This window comes from Sebastes umbrosus, chromosome 4, assembly GCF_015220745.1.
Source record: "Sebastes umbrosus isolate fSebUmb1 chromosome 4, fSebUmb1.pri, whole genome shotgun sequence".
In the NCBI taxonomy this organism is placed as follows: domain Eukaryota; kingdom Metazoa; phylum Chordata; class Actinopteri; order Perciformes; family Sebastidae; genus Sebastes; species Sebastes umbrosus.
In genome coordinates, this window is record NC_051272.1 from 2,110,090 (window position 1) to 2,126,103 (window position 16,014).

The 16,014-nt window shown below is 44.8% G+C and overlaps 1 protein-coding gene across 4 annotated transcripts in view; it reads right to left on the reverse strand.

Moving 5' to 3' along the window:
- The window catches only part of plxnb2b (plexin b2b), a 294,038-nt gene that overhangs the window by 71,114 nt on the left and 206,910 nt on the right, over positions 1-16,014 (reverse strand). Inside the window, exon 1 of one of the 4 annotated variants that reach the window (XM_037767570.1) lies at positions 872-880. The exons of the other annotated variants lie outside the window; for them this stretch is intronic. The gene's annotated coding sequence lies outside the window, so the exon portion shown is untranslated. Of the gene's footprint in view, positions 1-871; positions 881-16,014 lie in introns of those variants that run through there. 4 annotated transcript variants of the gene reach the window in all.

The window sequence follows — 16,014 nt, forward strand, 5'->3', positions numbered from 1 at the left end:
CCCTTGATAAGGCCGCTGATTACACCACATGTTCGGGCAAGTGTGTGTGTGTGTGTGTGTGTGTTTGCATGCACGTTTATATTTGTGTGTGTCACCTGACCCAAAGCAGTCATCTGCTCATCGTACGTTCACAAGTCATGAATGCACGTTTTCTGATAAACAAGCTTTCACACACACCAATCACCACTCTAGAGACGCAATCTATCCCTCGCACACTCGCTAACTCGCTCGCCTACATACACCAACTAAGTCACACCCGTGATCACATTTCTCAAACACACACACTCGCACGCACACACACACACACAAACACACACACTCAATCAAGTGTGACTGAGTGAGCCAGCCACTCAATGAGAGTGGGTGATTAGGCCCTCGGAGAGTAGGCCTGACCTTTCCCTCCACATCAAGTCCTCCCTGCGCATGTGTGTTTTTATGAGTCAGTGGCTGTGAGCTCTCGGGCCCGCGCCACTTCACATCAAATGTCACTGACTTAAATGAGACGGCCAGACGGCCAGACGGGCAGGACGGCGGAGGAGGGGAGAGGAAGAGGGGATACAGGGGGAAGAGAGAAAGGAGGAAACGTGAGAAAAGGAGAGAGGATTATTTTTACAGTAGGAAAAAATAACTAAAAAAAGAAAGGAGAGAGAACGAGTGAAAGAAAGAAAGAAAGAGAGAAAGTGCTGTCACAGATCAATCTCCCGTCTTGGTTCTCTCCCTCTTTGCATGAGAAACAGCAAAGCTGAGGTATTTTTAAATTCCTCGTCGGTTGTGGGAATACAGCGCGGGCCCTTGTGGGTACACAAACCTCCCCCTCCTACTGTGGAGATGGTCGAGTCTGCACTTCCGCGTTCTCAGAGCTCAGACGGACGGAGAGGCAGACAGTCTGAGTCAGGCCTCCGGGGAGGAAAGAGGGAGCAGGGGGGCAACTGAGGTCTGGTTTTGAGGGTTTTGTTGCACTGCTAAATGCTGAGGGTTAATTAGCAGCCAAATTATATTCATGGGCTGTTTGCACTGTAGACGCTGGAAGGATGTTTGGGTCCAAGTTTTACAACTCGGTTCTTATTCCTGTTAGTAACAACAACACTCACCAGGTTCAGTGCTGAAGTTTGGAAATGTGACATCACTACAGCTCAAATGATTAGCTGATTAATCGATCAACAGAAAATTAATTGGCAACTATTTTGTCAACTGAGTAGTTATTTTTAACAAAACGTTTTTGACAAAAATGCCAAAAAAAGGGCTGCAACTAACGATTATTTTCACTGTAATTAATCGATTAGTTGTTTGGTTTATAAAATGTCAGAAAATGTCAATCATTGTTTTCCAAAGCCCAAGATGACGTCCACAAATGTCTTGTTGTGTCCACAACTCAAAGATATTCAGTTAAATGTCATAGAGGGGGAAAGAAACCAGAAAATATTCCCATTTAAGAAGCTGGAATTAGAGCATTTTAGTTTTTACTTACTCAAACCGATTAATCTTTTATCAAAATAGTTGATGATTCTTTTAATAGTTGACAACTAATCCATTAATTGTTCTTAGCTTTACTTCCAGCCACTCAAATGTGAATATTCGATAGTTTTCTTATACCCCTCTATGACCGTAAAATTAATATCTTTGGATTTTGGACTGTTGGTTGGACAAAATATGCAATTTTAATAAGTAAAAAAGTAAAATTTTCACTTTTTTCTGACATTTTAAAGACCAAACAATTAATACCTAATGATTAGCAGATCGATTCATCAGGAAAATAATCATTAGTTGCAGCTCTAAACGTCACTAAAAGGAAGTTCAACGAGGCAAGAAGCTCCAACTGTCAGAATCAGACCGGTTTTTAGATAATCCCCAGGTTAGCCAAACTTGTTTGGAAGAGAAAGAAAAGGTGAAGAGTAAAATGATTACCTCAAGTGTTTGTTACAAACACCCATCACACGGTTCATCTTTGACCCACCACAGTTGTTTGCCACAGTTGTTTGTGCAAAGAGGGATTATTACAAACACTTCTCTCCAAACAGAAGTGCTTTTGGTAACTGTTTACAACCTGTTTGATCTCCTGACTGCTTGTTTTCACCCTGTCTGAATCTGTCAGCATCTCCCCAGACGTCAGCATGAGCACGATGTTGTCATATCAGACAGCAAATTATGACAAAAGCTCTGACAATAAGACTCAATTCTAGACAAACAGGAATTATCCGTTAATAGCAGGTTAAGTTATGCGACGCTGGTGGGACTACTTCCCATCTGTCTCGTCTCGCCCCCTTTTCCTCGTCTCTCTCCTCCTGTCATCACCGCAGATCTCAGAGGAGATAGTGAACCGGCACTCACCGTTGACGGGCCGGAGGACGTGTGGCGCGGCGCCCGGGTTAATTAAGTTTGAAATCGTAGAGATGATCAGTGGTGCTGCCACTCAGATTGGCAGCCCCCCCCCCCCCCCACCCACACACACTCCCTCGTCGTGTCCCTACTGCTACTACTAAAGTGTTCAGACTGTCTGACAGGTAGAGAGGTGTTTGTGTGAGAAGAAGAATGTGTGTCAACTCATTTAGTATGTGACTCTGAAAGGGACGTGGAACTATGAGTCAATTCATCGATCAGGCAGAAAAGTGAGATTTCTTCCTTTTATTTTCCTCTCTGGACTGAAGGTGTCGTAAGCAGTCAAACATTTGCTGGTTCCAACTTCTCAAATGTGACATCAGCATGGGCTCTGGGAAACTGTGATGGAGGGTTTTCACACATTTTATATATATATATATATTGCTCTTCATACACTCGTACTGTATCACATATACACTAGAACAGGGCTGCCCAGAGTAGGGCCAAAGTTGGCCCGCTATAAGGTTAGATTTGGCTCGCTAGATGTTTCAAGCAATTTTTTTTATTATTATAAGAAGACTTTACTGTTTTGAGGAAGGCTGTTTTAGAGCTAGCGTGAAGAAGCTGGTGTCATATTATAACTAGAAAACCGAAGGAATGCATTGGTACCAGCGAATGTCAGGTTAGCTTGTCATTAAGGAGGCTAAATAACGCTCCAAATTTAGGCAAGATTTTGACAAGGAAAAACTGTCATGGCCATTTTCAAAGGGTTTCTTTGACCTCTGACCTCAAGATATGTAAATGAAAATGGGTTCTATATTTTTCTGCCACTTTTGAAATCTCTGCGCTAAATGAAGGAATAACATTTGAGATCTGATGTCATTCAATGTTTGATATATTTTACATAAAAAACATTATATACGTGGTAAATTACAGTGTTCGAATTACACCGTGGAGGGAGGGTAGTGTACACAATACTGTACTGTACTTTGTTATTGTCATCTATAGCAGTTATTTGTATAAAAACATACACTTAAAATAATTATGAATATTTAAATATTTGCTTTGATTACAAAAAATCTTGGGAAGTTGTTATGAGGTTAAACAGGTCATAATTCCCTCTCTAATATAATATATATATTGCTGTGAAAACATCTCCATCAAACAACTGGATTTATTCGAGTTTCTCGCCAAAAACGTAATTTTACGAGATTACATTTGAACACATCATGATAACGTTGTAATTTACCTTCGCCCAATAGTCCTTTTTCCTGAGCTGACTTTGAACGCCTCCTAATAATAACTCAATGGCACCTCCGTTAACGTTAGTAGCTTTGTTTTTTAACCAATAAGGACTGTGCTGCCCACCAGCTGCTAACAGCTAACGTTACTAACTCTCCTCCTGCTGATTTAAACACAGGTTCGTTGTTCAGTGTCTCATTATCAGGGAAAAATAGGGTGCGTCCCCTCAGGTTTAGTAGCGTCATGCTGTTGAGCAAACTGAAACATGATACGGCGTGCCTATGCGTCATTGTGCAGCGTAACTGTCGGGAAGCATCAATAAGAGGAAACGATAGTCACAGAGGCAAGAGGCCAAGAAAGCGGACAACTACTGTTCTCTATCCCCATCACTAGTGTTTTCCCTGCCTGCCAAAGTGGCGGATGTCCTGATGATTTCACCCGCCACTGCCAACAATTTACCCGCATTTGGCGGGTGGCGGTGGTATTTTCAGACCCTGCCCCAAAATATAAAATATCTGATGATGTAATACGGAGAAAAGGAGCAAATCCACACATTTGAGAAGCTGCACCCAGAAAAGGTTTTGCTTGAAAAATGAATGAAACGATTAAATCGATGATCAAATTAGTTGCGGATTAGTTTAATGTCGATCAACATTCTCACAAACACACACACTCTGGCCAGAACGATCTATGTTGGAAAATAAAAAAAATAAAAAAATCACAGAGTACCAAAATCCCGTCCAGACTCCAGCCCCTTCTCTGTGCCATGATTGCTCTGTTCCCCAGGAGGCGGCTATAAGGAGCTGGAGCTGCAGTGATTGTTGATGGATGCCTATTGGAATGAGCAGCACGTAGAGCGCACTCCCCCCACACCCCCACTGCCACCACCTGTAATCCTGGAAAAATGGACTCTACGTATTAGTGAGACGCTTAAAAGGCAGGAGCCATTTCACACAGTCACACACACACACACACACACACACGCACACACACACACACACACACACACACACACACACACACACACACACATTAAAGCTACCTGTACCGCGCTTATAGAGGCGGAGGGATATTATTCCCCTGGCTCAGTATCAAAACCTTTAGTGCTGAGAGCCTGTGACATACGGTGGTGGAATGCAACTTAATTAAGTAAAGTACAAGTACCTCAAAATTGTACTTGAGGGAATTGCACTTTTTACTGCCTTATATTTATCTCAGAGAGATACTACTAGTTGCTTTACAAATTAAGATTTTTGTTTTGCATAAAAGACATATCTAGAGCTTCTAAAACATGATGCATTATTATAAAATAAACTACCCAACAATACAAGTAGAGCTGGAACAATTGGTCGATTGACAGACGATTAATTGGCAACTAATTTGATAATCGTTCAAGTTCCTTTTTCATGTAGAGATTGCCAAAGATTTCATGGTAACAGCTTCTCAAGTATGAGGATTTACTGCTTTTCTTCTTAGTAATACATGTAATAAATTGTTAATAAGTTTGAGGTCTGGACTGTTGGTAATTGCGACGGCATATTGGACTATTTTCTTTAGCAATCAAACGATTAATCAAGAAAATAATCTGGACATTAATGCATTAATGAAAATCAATTGAATTAAGGGCCATTTTTCCGCATTATGTATTTTAACTTTTAATCATTTTAATACATTTTCCTGATTATGCCCTCATACTTTTACTTGAAGTTACTGCGAGGAACCTTTAATTGCTAACGAGACCACCAAAGAGAACATTGGCTATTTCTATATAGTTATTCTTAATGCTTGTCATCGGTGTCACCGGGTCAGATGACGTGCAAAACCAGATGAAATCATCCAGGTTGACAAGAAACTCCTTCAGCTCAGACTCCAGCGGGGCCTCTGGCAGCAACCAGCCCGCCACGGACATATAGATCCAGCTTTGCTGCCACCTTCTACCTACAGTCAGAGCTCCAGCGGGAGGTGGAGACCTCGGCGCCGGGCCGCAGAGGCTCATCCTCCGGCCAGGAGCAGAGCTTTCTCCGCAGGTCCCCGCTGGGAGCCAACATGGACACCACGCTGCTGGGGGCCCAGCCCGTATTGGAAGGACAGGGAGGCACGGTAGAACCAGAACCAGGACTGAACGGGGCAGACTGTCAGACTGTCAGTGTCTGCTGCAGTAAAATGAGAGATTTTTCTAAAGGGACTCTGGTGCTTGGAAACACTAACGCTTTTGTCCACAGGGGCCGCCAAAATCAAGACTAAATTAAAGTTCCTCGTAGCAGCTTTAAGTAAAGGACCACTGGAGACGTGCAAATATAATGTGATGCATACCTCCCCATACATTCCTCACATGATTATATTATATTTATGACATTGTTGTTGATTAATTGCTCAGTTCTTGAGTGATCACCGTTTCTAATCAAATGCAGACAAACAAAGGTCAGAGGGAATTAGCCCCCCGTCGCCTAAAAATAAGCTGCTTTAATCAGGCTGCAGATGGCCTGATAAGCAGCAGGGTGGCATTACGGGCCGGTCGTGTGGCGTAGCTGAGGCGTGTCAGCGATAGCATCTGCAGCTCGTCTCTGAAGGTGCCACTGTGTCTTTCATGTCAGGTGAGTGCGCTGACATCCTGTCTCATCCAGACGTCAGATGCTGTGGGTTGGAGGGGGCCGAACATCAAAGTCTGGGTTTATGCCTACAGGGGGCTAACACAGACGCACACAGCACGCCGTACGCTGCAAGAAGACGTGGACACCCATCGCACACGCGCTCACATGCACCAGCTATGACCGGGTGACAAGCGTTAAAATTTGAGTGCGAGATAGCGCTGATGTCTGCCAGCGAAGCCAACATTTCAGTCTCTTTATCTCCTGAGCCTTCTGCTGATAATTACAGCCGTCCCTTCTCTCGCACTCGGTCACACCAAAGCTGCCAGTCTGCGCCGCTCGAGCCGGAGGAATTATCACCCGGGCCATCGCAAAAACGGAGCACGCCAAGGTCAGGCCCTGTGTCCAATTTCACTTTTGATTCCAGTCCACCTTTCTTTCTCCTCTACCACTTATCCACTCCTCCTCCTCCCCCACCCCGGCCCACCCACGCTGACGCCGTTGAATTTCACTCCAGGGCTAACCTCTATTTCCAGGACAACCAGCGCCTTGACACTCATTCATTTCCAATCCTGCAGAGTGGTCGGCTGAATGGAAATTGACGATTCAATTTTTGGAATGAAACTCAAGAGTCCTTTTGGAATTGACTCTCGCCTCCTGCCCTCCCCTCTCCTCTTGCTTGGGTGCCCGTTCTGCCTACCCCCCCGCCGCCGCCACCACTTGCTATCTCCGTCCTGGTCCGCTGAGTACAGCCAATTTCTCTGCTTGTATGGAGACGTGGGCGAGATGGCTACCGCAGAGCGCCGCTTAAAACGCCCTGCAGCTCCCAGCGACTTCTCCCAGACACCTTTTCCTCCATGCCTGCTCCCTCTCATCACTAAACTGCCGTCAAACAAGCAAACACTTAAAACCAAAGGGGTTTATTCTCAGCATTGCTCCCAGCTGGATGTTGGGTGGCAATTTAAAAATGATCTATGCAAATGTAATTTCGCTGTGTGTCATCCAACACAGCCAATTAATGAGTGAGCTTCTCCAACCCAACTATAAATTAACAAGGCTAGATATAATAGCTAGATTAATGTGTTTTTCTGGCACTTGCCTAATTGCTAGAAGACTCCGGTGGGGCTAGTGTGAGCTGCCTCATTTCTACATGTGATAGAGTGAGTTAAGACGGAGAGGGATAAACGCCTCTGCATCAGCTCCATTTATCATTTATATGAACTTTGTTGTCTCTCCTGTTGGGTTTTATGGAGGGGGATGCATGAGGAAAGTGACGAGGAGAGATATTTTGCCCTCAGGGAACTTGTATCTACTTCGGCAGAAATTACTAGCATCAGCTGTTAGATTGGTCTGAAGGACGGCATTAACTTCAGTCAGACTTAGGAATTTATTAATGGGAAACAAATCCATAAGTGGTCAGGGGCATATGTGCATGGATGGCGTATCTGGTAATGAGAAACGAGAGCTCAAGGCAGAGAGAAAACATGGAAGAGACGGAGAGAGCAAAAAGAGCGGCGTATATGAAGAGGTAAGGGAGCCAGAGAGGATGAGTAACCGTCTGTCTCAGCCAGAGGAAGGAGAGAAAAAAAGAAAACGAGTGATATTGAGAAAGACAGAAAACAAGCTCCAGGATCCAAAACAGCACATCGGCAACAAGGAGGCCTTTTGTTTTGCCCCTCTCAACCGATTGTTCTCTTCGCCGAGGGTGAGAACGCTAATCCGCTGTGGAAAGAGGAGTTGGGAGGATTTACTCTAAGTATCCTTATTAGAGGGAATTCACTGATATGGCGGGAAGGGGAGGGAGGGGGGATTGGGTAACGGGTGAGGGGGAGAAGGTAGAGGGCAGAATGAACAAGGAGGAAGAGGAGAGCAGCAGGAGGGGCGTAGTGTATTCTGAATACACTGTAGGTGCCATATGAATCTTTAATACGGGGCTTAATGGTGAGGGAGGGAAGCAGGGAGGAGTGGAGAATATAAAGAGAGTGAGGGGAAAAAGATGAGGAATCTCCGAGGAGGTTACCGAGCTCTGCGTATCACACAACACTCCTGATAAGTGCCAGCCTCCCAGGATCAAACCCTCATTCTCCAAAAGCTCCGACGCCCCCACAGAGTTCCCTTTTCAGAAAACCGGTGACTTGCCTTTGTCTTCAAAAAACAAACACAGAGATAAAAATGGATAAAAGGATCTTTCCAGGTGATAAATTTCTTGATTGCTTTTGTTAAACACATACCCTGCTGGAAGCTTGGCCATGGTACATCGTTTTAATTACACGCACAAGAGCCTAATTAGTTGTATCTGTTGTACCAGAGGCTAACGTGCACCCAATTAGACCGAAATCAAAAGGATGGTACAGTCAGACGGGGGGGAACGCGCGACTCTTTGTTCTATTCATCAAATGGCAGAGGGAAGTAAAGACAGCGCTTAACTTCCCAAGTTGCTGATGTCATGATCACCCCTGCTATCTTTAAACTAATTAAATACATTTTGTCGTGCGAGCGTTCGCCTCGCACTTGTCGGTGGCTCCATCTCTTTGTCTCGCGCGCTGATGATGATAATCGCTAACGTGGAGAAAAATCATTTGTTCCGTGATAAAGGATAAAACAACGAGGCTCGTTATTGTGGCGTTTCGTGCAACAGTTTGTGGATTAACATTGGCAAAGTGGAGTCTTCAGAGTCGGATGCACCAGCTGGTTGCCATAAAGAACAATAAAAAGAAGAGACTGACTGTCTGAAGTGCAGTAATGATGGCACAAATACTGCTTTCCCCTCTAAAGAAGGGATGATGCTCAGTGATATTTTTAATGGAGGAGTCTTGTGGGTGCTGTTGCACTATATGGTAACTAATTGTTAAACAGGCCCTCAGGGGAGATGAGATATAGCCCAGCAAGGAACATCTGACATGGGAGCTTAGAGCTAAAATTATTCCAGAACATCTACAAATGATTTTCCCTAATGACGTGATGAACAACACGGGTGAAACAGAAACAGCAGATCCACCGCTTTGGAAACACAACCACATCAAAGCCTTCTTCACATCCCCTCTCCCCCCAAAAGAACGTCTCCCTTTCCCTCCACAGTGAGGCAAACAATCCAGGAAACTACCACATCTATCGCAGGTTCTCGCAAAAAAAATAAAAACTTTAACATTCGCCACGGAAAGCTTTTTACCTCCTCCCTCGTGCGAGTTTACCACATTTCAGAGAGCACATAATGGTCTCCTGGGGAAGCACAACGGCGGAGTCGGAGGGAGACGGCTTTTTCAGGGCGTGTAGCGTTTTCATCTCTGCATGTTCCCCTGTCAGATGTTAACCGTGCAGGTCTACTACAATCACTCCCATCAACAGTCAATGGGAAGCTCCTAGAGTGCATCGCAGAATTAGCTGTGGCAGAATGGAGTCCCGTAGTGTTTTTCTCTCCAGCCATGATTGCAGCCTGAAAGAGCACAAGCTTTTCCACACATAAAGAGACGACTTGTCTGATCCCTTCAGCCCTTGTTCGTCGAGGCACGGTGAAGTGCGCGCCGTTATCAAGAGGTATACATAAATAAGTAGCTGCACACATGCACACGGGGGAGTGTACAAAAAGAGGGTTATGCTAATAACAAGTGGCGTCTGGTGGAGCCGGTCCATTTCCTTGATTGGTTCTATTCTACCTCTGCAGGAGAAAGTGTCGGGGCTCACGGCCCGGCAATCCACATCCCAAATAGTCCCTGACAAGTCACATCTGAGTGGTGGTGGGAGCGAGCGAAGGGAGGGATGACATGGTAGTGGCGGTGGCGGGGTGTGCGACTGCTGATTGTTACCATGGCAATGGTAGACCAAGGATCAGGAGGTGAGATTGCGTGGCGTGCAGCTCTTGATAGCTGCGTGAGGTCACACGTGGGGAGATATTCCCAAGGTTTATAATCTCTGTCAGACGGCAGCTCAAGTGGTCCGTGCACACACATGTGTATTTATGTGTGTGTGTGTGCAAGTGTGCTCCAATCTTCCTGGGAAACTCATCTGGCCTAAGCTTCCAACTGGCAGTGAAATCCTAAAATCCTACCTACCAGCTTTCTCATGAGTGACAATCTTCTCTCACCGCTCCCTTGTGGGTTTTTACTTTTGAAAGAAAGAAAAAAAAACATTTGTAAGAAAGCAGGACGTGTGATTCTCACAAGAGATCATCTATGTTGAAAGAATAAAAACCGGTTGCTATGCTGCAGCACATATGACACCACCCGTGTTTTCTTATTTCCTGATCGATACCTAGTATCTTCACCAGTTATGCAACTCCCCCCTGCATCTTGGATCAAATCAATGCCAGCCTGCTTTAAAAAAACCTCATCAACATTTCGCTGTGGCGTGCCCGTCGAGTCGCTCCGATCATCAACTTACACTCTGAATTTTCATTAGGAGGCACTTAATAGAGACAGGCACGTTTAGAGTCTCTCTCTGGGTGGGTGGGTTGTGTCGATTAGGCCGAGTTAATCTCTATCACAATAAATAACATTGATTACAAACGCTGAATGCTAGGGGAAGGGTGTTGAAATTAAAGCGCAAAGGAGGATGGGAGTTGACGTATGACGGGGAGCGGTGGAGATGAATAAAGGCAGATTGGTAGGTTGAATGTAAGCGAGGGCGTGAGAGCGCATAGAGATTGAAGAGTATGTGTTTGTGTGAAATGTGCGGCGGGAAACTAGACGGGGTGACCACAGTCATTCCTTCAGGAGTATCCGATTCTCAGAGAGTCAGAGTGTCAGACCGCTAACAGACGCACTGGGCTTCTCTGGCGGGACACATGCACTCAGGAGTCTTTAACGTACGGTTGAGAAACAGGCGCTGGCTCGTGTTTCCTTTGGCCGAGGTGAACATTAACAAAACAAATCAAACACTGTAATGACATCGCCGCCGCCGCTGAAAATAATCTGTGCTGCACACTTTGGGGGGCGAAGAAGCGTTTCTCTCTGCAAACGTGGTTCACCCGAGGGTCACGGTGGGAAGAAGACAAATTGTTTTCAGCTAGATCCAATCCTGAGCAACTGTAATAAGTTCTTGACAGCAGGGAAACGTAGCAGAAATCTGCTCTTGTTCTGCACGAATGAGACGTTTAGTTTTACTTCTCTGTCCATAAAAAGAGAGGGAAAGAAATCACCTATGTTGGTACGCTCCTCTCTCATCAAGTTTATCTTTTCACAGTGAAGAAAAGAAGACTCTCTCTATCTATTTCATTCAGTTTCAAGTGGACAGTTGTGGGGGACGCAGCTATGTTCTCAAGGGCAATGACCTTGCATAGCTTAATACATCTTCCCTGTTTGCTGCCTTGGTCTACGGCCTGGATTTGTTTACAATGCAGCATGCTCAACATCACAAATCGGGGATTGCGTGGCTGTTGTCAAGGATTACCGATCTGGTCTTTGAGTTTTTCATTAAATTGCTGTATCGGAAAACAAACAAACAACCAAAAAAAAAACCTCCCATCAGCCTCTTGGCAGAAAAGACCATCTCACACATACATTTGCAGGACACACATTTATCCGTACCAAGGTTTTCTATTCTAACTAAAAAGCTGTGCATCCTCATGAATAAATAAATGATCTGACAGACTGCGGTGACAGAGACACATGAGCTTTTGTGTTTTCGAGATGAGAGTCACATTGACACTGCGGAGGAAAGCATAAATCAAGAAAGAGCTTATGACCACAGGGTGGACATCACATACAGTACGTGTTTTTTTTTTGTAAAGCTGTAAAATGTTTAATATCTAAGCTCTTTATCCTATATAGGGCTGCAGCGTGATTTCGTTTGACACCGTAGAGAGTGGAATCCTCTTACTTTCGTCTTTATGAGGTCAGCAGTGGAAATGGACAGAGTTCAGACAGATGGGGCCCGAGGGAATGAGGCAGGGAGAAGAGATAAAAAATGGGGGGGGGGGAGCATCAAAGCAAGCAGGGGGGGATGAAGACAGGACAGGAACGGGTGGCGAGACAGAAATATGTAAAATTAAAAAGGGGGGAAAGATGAGTGACTGGTACGGAGACAATCAGAGAAAAGCTAAGGGAGATTAAAAGCGTCACGCTTCAACCGAAGTGCTTGGCGGATTGTGTCTGAACCCCCCTCCCCGCGCCCCCTGTTTCCTTTCTGATGTTGGAATTGGGAGATCTGTGTCAGACTATTTATGTAGCTTTCCAGACAAACAGAAAATCCGACATTCACGCCCATTTGTGCGGCGATTGGCCAGGTGAGCGGAGGTGAGAAAGTAACGCAGGATTTGAAATTCTCTCACAAGATCTCTTTTTTTTCCTCCTTCACACATCTACTTCTGTCACTTTGTGTACAAACGAACACTATGATTGCCTTCGTGGACAGATTGTCTGAACGTGTGAGTCGTGTGAAAGATTATCGCGCCTTACCCCGTCCTGTGATGGCAGGTTTTTCACGCCATCTTTGAATGTGACTGCTCAGAGCAGCTCTAATCACTTTTGCCTTGGTCGGACGACATGTCATACAAACTAGTGAGCTTTTTGGGGATTTTTTTCGCCTTTATTTGATAGAGACAGAGACAGTTATGAAAGGGGGAGAGAGAGGGGATGACAAGCAGCAAAGGGTCGCAGGTCGGATTTGGTACATGAGGCGCCGGCTCTACCAGGTGAGCTACCGGAGTGCCCCCAAACTAGTGAGTTTTGAGCAGAACCTGAACTTAAAACCCCTGAAAACTTGGCTCCAAAATGTATTAATTAATAATATATTCATGACTTAAATAAGCAACAATTGAACTTAAAGTTTTGGGAAAAGACATCCACAGGTATTTTTATAAATAGTTCAGATCAGAATCTCTCCAGTGAAATATAAACTTTTTTGGAAGACTGTGTTCATGTAAGACGTCACCGCTAATAGTCAGTGGTGTAATGTAACAAAGTAGTAATACTTAATTATTTTTTGGGAGTATTTGTACTTTACTCAAGTTTTTATACTTCTTTCTTTCTTTTGGTTTTTATACTACTTACTTTCACTTATACTCCACTACACTTCTTAAATAAAACCTAGACTTTTACTCCGATACATTCACACTAAGCATCTTCGTTACTCGTTACTATTGCAAGCAAGCAGGTTTGGCGAAGCAGTGGTCCTAGCTTGCAAGTTACATCATTTGCATGATGGCAGAGTGCAAAGCCAGCCTGCATGTCAGATCATGCTGCATGCTACTGGACTTGTAATGAAGTGACTGTACACAGACATTTAGTAACACATATTTGCAAACTCAGAAAAGTGGATTTAGTGTTTAGTTCCTCTTTATAAAGAGTGAAGAGGCAGTGTAACAATGTTCTGGTCTACGAGGTCCCTAATGTTGTTGGTTTCCTCTTTGCATCGGGTGATTAAGGGACAGATTTCCCATCAGTCACAGAAGAATGGGAGTCCAATTTAGTTGCACCTGCTAACCAGGACATCTCCTCCTCAAGCAGTAATGGACTGCACTCCCTCCCTTTTCTTGTCCCTGCCTGGCCCGTTAACTCTGCTGCCCCCTGAACATTGATGTGGCCATTTTTTTCCTGCGCGGGCCACGGGGTCCTCTGTAAAAATGACTAGTCGCCAAGTGCTGTCTGAAGTGAAGCTTTGATAAAGAGTGCCTTTTTTCCACTCCGCCGCTCAGATCTGCAGGAAGCAGTCTGCTCCAGAAGCTGTCACCCACCCTCACCCCCACACCCCCACCCTCCACCATCCATCCACCATCCACTGTCCACCATTCCTGCATCTTTTAGAGATGAAGCAAGCAGGCAGAGGGGCTCCTGTTAGTCTCCATCCTCGGGGCAAGAAAACACAGCCCTGACAACTATCTCCTCCCTGCGACAAGCAATCCGTTTCCGCAGGGCTGCCCAAAGAAAAGTGTTGATGCTAACAAAATGCATGACAGCCACTCACTTATGTTAACAGCCCGCGCACACAGAACAGCAGCATCCCTCTGTTTGAGTTTGGTTTCATTTTCAATCACCCCCCGTCTAACATCTGAACTCTGCAGTCTCAAGAGGAGGGGGTGGGGGGAGGTGGACAGTTGACAGTGAGCCAGACAGCTCCTCTCCGCCAGGGGTTTTGACTCTTTGTCCTGCAGAGAGGCATGGCTGTGCAGGCTGGGTTGGGGGGGAATGATGGTTTAGCAAAAGGGGGGAATGGAGGGGACCGGAGAAAAGCGGCCCATCAATATCCTGTCATGGCTGCCTGGGAGAGCTACTGCTACAGAAATGCTGAGATAACACAACGCAGACAAGTTTACTTCCTTGCTTTTTAATTCATGCTGGAAAACAACTGGGGAAAAGTTTGCTCGACTCCCAGTTTAGAGACGAGAGCGAAAAGCTGTGGAATAATCAATGCCTGTTGACCTTTGGTGGATAGAATAATCAGAGAGGAGCGCTTACTGCATGTTGTGTTTTTTTTGGGGCGCTCCACAGGGCATAGTACAGGGCCTCCTCATGTTATTCAAAGACCAAGATGGCAAAATGCTCCTCCGAGGAGCAAACAAATTTGAGGTCAGGAATTGGAAGGTTACAGGCGAGACTCAAGTGGAACGAATCACCTCTGTTTTGGTCTAAACAGCTCAAGGAGGAGTAAATTGTTCAAAGTCTGCAGGGTTTTACAGCTGAGCGGATACTCATCACCCTGATTTTCAAACTAATCACTCCAGACAGACGATGCTTAAAGAAGCCTCCCGTTTACTCTGCAGAGGTCTTCTTCCCTGTAATGTGCCGCATGGAGGCTCCGAGCTGACCTGCCGGTGCAGATAGCGTAGAGGAAATTCTCTTATAGGGCAAATAAAATTGTCCATTGGACCTAAACGCGGCCGTCATCGCTGTGAAAAGGGCAATGACAGCTTCCATAGACCATTCCACTTCAGCACTTTTAATGCATGTTAAGAGGATGGGCCTGGCAAATTAAAATCCATATCAATTACTTCTTGTCTCCCGTGACTCGTATAGGGAGTAGTGTTTTAAGGTAAAATATCAGTCATTAGCTCTACATCATCAAAAATGCATTAAGAGGTGATCTAGAGCAACTACACTTCAAAAAATGCTGGGTTATTTTATCTACCTGAGTGCTGTGTTGAGCCTGCTGGGTCCTTTTAGTGGGTTATTTCCACGGTGCTGGGGAGTTTCTGTGTAGCCCAGCTGCTGGGTTAGTGGTTGGGTTATTCTCAGTGATAGTTTAAACAATGCATTCCTCCTCTCTTCCACTACTACCATGTACCATGTGGCACCTACCCAGCAGCTGGGTCACTTTAACCCAGCTGGGTTAACTTTAGGAATGCAACCAGTCTCTGGTATCTGCGGGCGGCAAGCAGTCTTTTTGACTCCTCTCTCCTACAGCAGTTGTACGACGCAACTGAAGAAAGGTTTGTATCCGCTTTTATACCGACCGAGTCATTACTGTAGAGACAAAACATACCAGTCTGTAGCCTGATAGTAACTTCATGAAGCTACTGATGGATGAGACTCTCTTTGGTCCAGCTATGGCTAACCTTAGTGCAGGGGTCAGCAACCTTTACGATCAAAAGAGCCATTTTAGAAAAAATAAAAAAATAAATAAAATCTGTCTGGAGCCGCAAAACATTTGAGCATTGTGTTGAAGGTAACAAAGTTTATAGTCTAAGTATATAGTATATAAGTCTAATGCAGTGAGGGCCAAAGAGACAATGTACTACGGAGTATTAGGGCCACGTTGAGGGAAAAAACATCTGAAATTTTCAGAATAAAGTCATAACTTTACGAGAAAAAAAAGAAAATAACACGTAAAATGACTGCACCTGTTTGTGTCAGAAATAACTTCAAACGATTTATTTACCTTGATGTGTACCAAACGTTACAAATGCAGTATACAAACAGTGAATCTATCTTTTGAT